The sequence below is a fragment of the Limulus polyphemus genome, unplaced genomic scaffold, assembly GCF_000517525.1.
Source record: "Limulus polyphemus unplaced genomic scaffold, Limulus_polyphemus-2.1.2 Scaffold212, whole genome shotgun sequence".
NCBI lineage: Eukaryota > Metazoa > Arthropoda > Merostomata > Xiphosura > Limulidae > Limulus > Limulus polyphemus.
The window spans coordinates 53,579-61,856 of record NW_013665822.1 but is presented as its reverse complement, the minus strand read 5'-3'; the positions used below and the strand labels follow the sequence as shown (position 1 = coordinate 61,856).

The 8,278-nt window shown below is 31.9% G+C and overlaps 1 protein-coding gene across 3 annotated transcripts in view; it reads left to right on the top strand.

Moving 5' to 3' along the window:
• LOC106478451 (neuronal-specific septin-3-like) overlaps positions 1-8,278 on the top strand; it is a 48,922-nt gene that overhangs the window by 7,379 nt on the left and 33,265 nt on the right. Inside the window, exon 1 of one of the 3 annotated variants that reach the window (XM_013938997.2) lies at positions 6,720-6,822. The exons of 1 other annotated variant lie outside the window; for it this stretch is intronic. The gene's annotated coding sequence lies outside the window, so the exon portion shown is untranslated. Of the gene's footprint in view, positions 1-6,719; positions 6,838-8,278 lie in introns of those variants that run through there. One more of the 3 variants, XM_013938996.2, reaches the window with a different exon arrangement.

Sequence of the window (8,278 nt, the reverse complement as noted above, 5' to 3'; positions counted from 1 at the left end):
CTATTATTTCAATTAACTTTAGTATACTTCAAAAGAACTGTAGAAGCAGCAAGCTAGTGTTCTTGTTCCCAGAGCGGGTCAAGCAACCACAGCGTTAACAGGAGAAAACTATATTAGTAATGATAAGAAATAAATAAAAACCCTATAACCTGAGCGCTTTCGAAAGGTGGACCTTTCTTCATCGGGGCAAACTGGAAATGGTGGTGTGATCGAATGAGTGATATATATAAAGATAGTTTAGTGACGTCATGAAGGTCATCTGGTTTTCCAGAAAATGTTTAGTCTATTTCTCTATGTACTGTTGTAAGCATCTCACTTCCAGTACAGTGTATAGTTTTAGATGGCGAGAGTGTATGTAAAAAGGTGTTAGGGATATTTTACTTTAGAGATGGATAAATATATGTATATTTGAAACTATACTTAAGTGTTTAAGTAAAATAAAGGTGGCACTTGGAGAATGATTGAAAATAATATGTTATGCTAATCAATTTATAAAAACAGGTATGGAAAATTATCTTAAATAAATAGTAAATTGTAGGAAATTCAGCGTTCACATTATATGAAAAACATATGGAAAGAATGAAAAATATTTTTCTGACAGAGATTAAACCCATGAATAGAGATCACCGATTCCAGGATCTAGATTAGTTCCGAAAGGTTGCACAGTGTTTAGATTAGCAATCCAATAACCTTCTTTTATTTCTCTATCTGTTTTAGTTTTCAATCCTGTTTCAATACCGATGAGAATAACATCATTAATGGAATGACCGGGTTGGTTAAAGTGTTGAGCAACAGGGAGATTTTCTCGGTGTTAATAGAATATTTATGTTTGTTGAAACGTTCTCTAAGAGTTGTTTGTGTATGTCCTACATATTGGTAATTGCCATTTTTACACTGTATAAGATAAATGGTGTTTTTTGTTTCACAAGTGATTTCTTTGGATATTTTAAAGTTTCTTTGATTGTGTTTGTTAGAAAATGAGTCAGTGGTTTTTTATGAACTTGCAGGCTTTATTACATGGACGACAAACATTTTTGGGTGGGATGTAATTCACTTTTGTGTGAACAAGGATATCTTTTAGAGTTCTGCTTTTTCGGAAGGAGACAACGGGAACTTCAGAAATATCTGACTGTTGAGTTGTAGGAGATGAAAATGTTTTTACAGAATTTGTGAAACGTTTCTGAGTTTAAACTGATAGATAATAATAAGATGAATTATATTTGAAAGTTTAATATGGCTCTGATTTATGATGTTTTTTCGCTGAGTGTTGTTAGCCTTTTCAATTTGTTTGTCGATTTCGGTATCTGTATATCCTCTTTGTAACATGGTTTGTTTTAGATCTTTGTCGTGTTTTCTGTAGCCTGTTTCATCTGAGCATGCTGTGAGTTTCACCACCACTGTACTTTACCCAACCGAATGAAACAAATAAGTAATTTAAAATATTTACATAACAACGCATTTAACTGCCACAATAATAGATATTTAATGTTTCGTGAACGTCGCCAAAATTTTCTTTGGGGGGGGGGGCACTTCAATCCACTGTGCACCTTTCTTTAATTCTATGGCCGTCATAGATATTTTTCTGACAGAGATGAAACCAGTGAACGGAGATCACTGATTCCAGGATCTAGATTTGTCAGATTATATATATGTACATACCCTTTTAACAACTATTTTAGAACTTATTATATAATAAAAGGTACCCATACAGTTTCTTGAATCCTTCAATTTAAGCACGGTATCATACTATACCGAATTGACACAGCCTTCTGAAGTATATTTATTTGCCCCAGTGTAAATTTGAATATAATATGATTGTGCTAAGAATATTGGTTTCGCTGTTAACCTGCAAAAACAAATGGCGGCCATAGATTTAATGTCTATTTATGGGCCAAGAAGGGGTGCGCTCTCACCGCCCCCGAAATCCCCTTGATTACTGGCTGCGACCTTGTCTTTGTTTTTTGTACTCCAGTTATAATTTATGGCACGTGATTACATAGTATATTTGAAAAATTAGATAAGAAACAACAAGAAAAAAGAATGGAATTTACATGGATCCGGAAGTACGAATTCTCTGTTCATGAACGAATGTTTTTTGTTGTTTCTGAAATTTTTTGTGGGAACTCTATAAAAATAAAAGGAAACCAGACTGCATACAAACCCGATGTTTGTTCTTATTGTGTTCAGTCGCGTGAAAAAAAAAAGAGATTAACCTTTCTTGTTTTTATAGTTGTCAAAACTATATTACAAACTTTCCAGATCTCATAGAGTTATGAGTCAACAGTTAGAAGTCGAAATCTAATAAATAACCCCTTACAGTACGTGATTGTATCACAGTTGAAGACGACTTGTCAAAGGAAATGTTGTGTCACTCATGGTTTATTTATTTGTTTCAGATATTCGTGCAAAGATACACAATGGCTATCTGCGTTAGCCGTTCCTAATGTCAAACTGATAGACTAGAGCTCACTGCCAACTCTTTAGCCACTCTAATCGTATAGTGGGATTTGACTGTAACTCTTATAACGCACTCTCGTCCCGAAATTACGGAAAGCGATTTCTTTTGCGACAACGGTGTGAACCGTGAAAATTTGAATCCACAGTCTGACACGCTAACCACTAGGCCACACCCGGCTTATCACTCATGGCTTCTATCCATTAGAATTTGCATATCAAATCATAAAATATTCTAAGTATACGCTTGTAATATACGTGATTGGTACTGCATGTGATAAGAATAACGCACATGGAAGAAATTTGTAGGGAAAAAAATAGGTGATAAAAAAACCAATAAACTTTGTTAATTTGTCCATGTTCTGTTTCTAGCGCAACCTAGCAGCGTTTAGATGAACTAAGCCATGCATATTATGTTGCTTTCATTTGTTCCTTCGTTATACAAAAATATATAGTGTTTCAACTTCAATCAATGAAAAAACCTACCTCAGTCTGGAAATTCATGTCTTATTAAGGTTTTGATATTACAAGCAAGTAAAAAAAAAGGTACAAAAATGGTGTACTGTAGAAAATAATTTTCTTCCTTAGACCTCGTTTAAAGTTAATATTGAAATTAAATAGAAAACTAAACATGGTAACATTCAGTACACCCCTCTGTGCAGCAACTAAAGCTACCTGAAAAGGAATTAAAGTGGTACGGTTGTTTGCATCTGTCTTCTACTTCCCAGAAAAAAACAATGCTGAGGAAATTACTAGTATTTGAATTGTTGTGTTTTTAAAGCTATATTTTTGTGCAAATGTTGTTAATCAAACCTAAGAGCGTATGATCATCCTGCCATCTGTTGACGATTTCCTGAACTTTAGATCACTGTTGCCTCGTGTCTATATGTATATATATTCTAATTTTTTTTGTATGAATAAGGAAATTAATTTTAGTGGTAGGCTGTCCCTATGCTATGGTGACTGACAAATATTCCAAAGGCCCGATAGTCACAGATTTTGGTTTTCGCAACATACTTCAAAATAAACAAATTCGTAGGTCTATAATAGGTGAATGCAATCTCAAATGAAAAGTTTAAAGAGCATATCTTGGCGGGGGTTCGGGAGACCAGCTATCCCTGACGACTTGCTCTCGTTTCAAATACAAAAGAAAATAACTTGAATCGACATTGTAGTGTACAGCTCATTGCAATGGCTCGGTGTCAAGATAATTTAACTGACTGGAAGCTTTTAACATGTTTAATGAGTCGGGGATATAACATTCGTTGTCACAGTATTATGGAATACGAATCTTGAATGTCCATTCTCTCAGAAAAACTATCCTGATGCATAAATATGTGGGCTCTGCAGCTAACACTATACACGTATACAAGAAAACAACATCGGGGAAAGGATGATAAACATTATCCATCCATTCATAACAAACTGCAACCTTTAATGTCACACCCAGGGGTGTTTTAGTCATAAAATTACACAAATTTAACCAAACAATCAATTTAAAATTTAACTGTTAAAAAAAAAAAACTTGCATCTTTGAACAATCGGGCCCTCGGACTAACGGACCGTCTCTATAAGTTCCCCTGTTGGAATGTATGCATTTATATTTCAGGAACCATTCAAGAGGTACATATTTACTGTAGTTCAGGAATGCTTTTAGCCATTGATAGCACTTTAAACTTCAGAAGAAATATATTTTTACTGGTATAAGATGTATCTGTGAGATACCCTTAAAGAAAACTCTATGGAGTACAGAGATTCAAAGGTTTTCTACTTTATTTAATTTTTGTTTCTAGCGCAGATCGTTACTTTCAGAGGTAATTAATAGGAGTTTAAAATTCATCTCATCTACGTTACATTCATTATGGAAGAGCCAGCTTTACGAAATCCCCATGTTTCCGGATTTTTTTTTAATGCCACTCTTTGTTAAAATTACTGTTTACAATATTTATATAAATAAAAATGCTAGTTTAAAATTTTAAGTTTACTAACAACACAACGACAATTGGCTTTTCATCACAACAAAGAAAGGCGTATTTTATTTCGTGTAACTTTTCGCACTTGATAACTCATTTAGAAAACGAAATGCTTTAAGTTTTCTTCTTTCTTAACCAATGCTTTCAGTTTGGCTTCATACAAAAATTCACAATTATAGCGACATGAGAAATAAAAATTAAACTTCTACCCACTCCAAAAAAAAAAAATAAATAAATAAATTTTTAGCTTTATAATCCCACAAATTTGCCGTTGAGCCACCTGGGGGCAGAATCATATCTTTACCCAGTTAGAAAAGTAAGTGTAATCAGAGTTTCTGTATCTGATTTTCATACTTAAAATACTATCATAATTTCTCAAACTTGCATTAATGACAAGAAGATTAGTTCGTTTGATCAACCTATTCTTTTTTATCAAATAAATGGTGAAATTGATTAACTGAGCCTCAATCACTTTTTCTTTTTGTAGAACAATGTATGTGCTATGTACATAAATGGGTTAAATTTATATTTGTGCGAAATACAAAACGACCTAAAAATGTGAAATTTTATAAATATCCAAAACTTATCACAGAATAAAAATTTCTACAGACTTTCATTGTTTTACTGTTCAATATTTTATTATGTAACTTCTAAAAATGTCATACTTTGATTATTATATAATTCAATGAATGAAAAAATATTTAAAAAACTATTTTTGTGAATTCTGCCAACATTATGAGGAAAGTATTGTAAAACTATTATTTTTTAAATCTTTAACATTAAATAACGTCAAGAGAACATATTTATATAAAACAACCTAATATAGAGTTAATAATTCACCCAAACTGAGGCACGTAAATAAACCACATGTAATTGCATGAAACCTTAGATGCTTTAATTCTGGAAAATTACATGTATGCATATTGTATAGTACGGGGAGGGGGATTACTAATGCTAAGCTTAAGTGAAGAAACCTTAAAAACTTTTAGAAATGTTAGGAATTAGAATAGATTACGCTGATCGCAATTAATATAAAGAGTATTTCTATAACTATTAAAATTTTACTTAAGTAAAAGAACTACCATAACATTCAAGCAAGAAATGGTTAATAAAATAATAGCATTGTTTAAAATATTATAACAAAGAGTCTTGACAAAGATCAGAAAAATGAACCAATGAAAATATACTCCCACTTGGTTAAATATTGTTGTCTCGTCGTTCTTTCTTTGGCGGGTTCTTTTAAATTATCTTGTGAAAATAAATAAACGTCCAGTCCACGTAACAGTCACTAATTGGTTCTAAGCTTAAGTACCTGTACACTGTTGTAAGTTGTTGTAGGCCTACGTTATAAATGTCGTTGAAACCTCTCTAACAATGCTAGGAATGACGAAAACTCAGCTTTCTTGTCCAAGGTATCTCAATCAGTTTGATAACAAACACGCATCCAAATACTTCACAATAACACACTGATTAATACAACTGCATATCTTGAAATACCTATTTGTCTTGTCTCTCCCTCAACTCTCTATTGGATGCTTGGCTGATCTCACATTTATAATCTATCCTCGTTCTAAATATTTTGCAAAGCTTCTCGTTCATTAATATTACCGAATATTCTAGAACTAACGTGATCTTAACGTGATGCTCCTTCTAGCTGACGTCTAAATTACAACATTAAAAATATAGCTCATAATAATATGATTATAACTTTTCAGTACACAAGAACGGAAAAATTCCATTTAATATTATAACTAATGAGAAAACCAGTGTACAAGTTATTCAAAACATATAAAAAGTGGACCAAGTTTTAAAAAATGAAATCTTATGTAACAACAAATTTTGAGAGCTAGAAAAATATCAAAAGGCATTTAATTTCATGTTATTTTTGTTTAAAATACTGCTATGCATTTTCAAATGTCACGATTGTAGAACTAGTATTTGTTACAAAATGCTAGAGAAGTGAACTGTGAAGAAATGCATTTCTAACACTGATTAGTTTTGAATCATTAGAACTAGAAAATGATTATTCAAATAGATTTAAAAATAAATAAATTTGCCGTGCTTATCATAACGACAAATTGATAAAAAATTAAAATCCAGTAATCACATCTAAATAGGGTGCAGATAGGTAATCTTTGGTAGTGTAAAAATTAACTATATCTCTGCTATGTAGAAATATAGCGGAAAAGTTATTTTTTTATTTTAATTTTATGCTGCTCTCTATTGCCATATATATATTTGGCAATAGATGGCAGCAGTAGCTCTAGAATCTTTCTGTGGCTTTGGAGATCGTAAGCTGAAGAAGTTATATGCAAATATCATGAATTAGTTCAAAGAAAGATCCAAGTGTAGAACTCGGACTTGGCTAGTTGTGAGACTAGATCGAGCGTAGAAGGTATATATAATATAGGTAGTATGCCATATTTATTTGTTTATTTTATATATAATAATAATATTTATAATGAAATATTTATCTTCAAGGCAAAATCGATTTTAATATTCGTAAACATAAAAACAAGTGAGTAATATTACTAAACTGGTTTTGGTATGATACTTTGAATTTGATAGTTCTGTTCGTAAGTTAGTGTTGCTGGTTAATTGATGCTTGACTTTGCAAGATAGGTCTGAATTTTTCAAGCATTCTAAATTCTGGTAATGCCAATCTCACTAACCACGCTGAGTAATGTATCCAGCGTGGCGTGACAGAGTCTGTTTTTCATACTTTAATGGAGGGTATATACATTTACAACTATTGAGCCTTGATGCTTTTAATTTGAACTAATCGTTATTACGGACGTAACAACTTAATTTGCTTTTAACGTTCTACACTTGTTAATTGATATGTATGACGATTTGTAGTATTACTTTTAAATTAAGAAAAGCTATTCTGTATTGTTTTATACTACTAATACCAGTTGCCCAAAGATTTAATTTAAAAAAATCCAGAATACTTTGTTATTTGAGTTTTGTACAAATTTTAGAGAACAAGTAAAACAATTTTTTGTAGAATTATTGGTTGTAATTCATGATTTTATTGTACAACAGTGTAAAACCAGTATGTATATATTTTCATGGACATTTACTGATTCAGTGAACACATTTAATTTTGGGTTTTATAACTACTATAGCATTTTATGTTCCTTTTCAGTGGCATAGGAAGTGGGGGGGGGACACTTTTCTGTCTGTCCTAGTAAAAAATGCACCAAAATTAAATAAATTACTCTCAGGAAAAGCAGGAGAATGCATTAAATTCAATCCAGAACCCAAGAGCTTTCAGGGCCCTAAGGTGAATGCTGTACCATGGTCATAATGGGTCTGCTTATGGTGCACATTCTCTCAGTTCACTTAGTCAAATAAACCTTGCCCTCCTCACACACTTTTAATTTTCCTCCTATGCCTCTGCTTATGAAAGCATTGAACAAATATTTCTTTCAATACCATTAAATAAAAAGTTAGTAAACCACATTAATTGAACTTAGGATTTGTAAATGTATATTGTCTGTGCAAAAGTATAAGTTTCTGATTATTAATAGTCACAATCCTTTGAAACTGAACCTTAAATGAAATTGACAGTTTAAATTTTGCTTTTAAAAATTTACCACCAAAAATTTCTCTTAGTTGTTAAAATTCTTTGCTGTCTTGCAAATGTAACAATCTATGATTATGAAATAGAAGGTTGCTACTTCAAAATATTTTCATTCTTTTGTGTGTTAGGGAGATGATGAAAAATGTCTCAGTTGTTATATACCTATTAGTCTTACATCAGTTGTGGGAAAAGTCTTTGCAAAGTCATTTAACAAAGTTTAGAATTTCATTGGACAGTCAATGTGGTTTCACTAAGGGAAAATCTT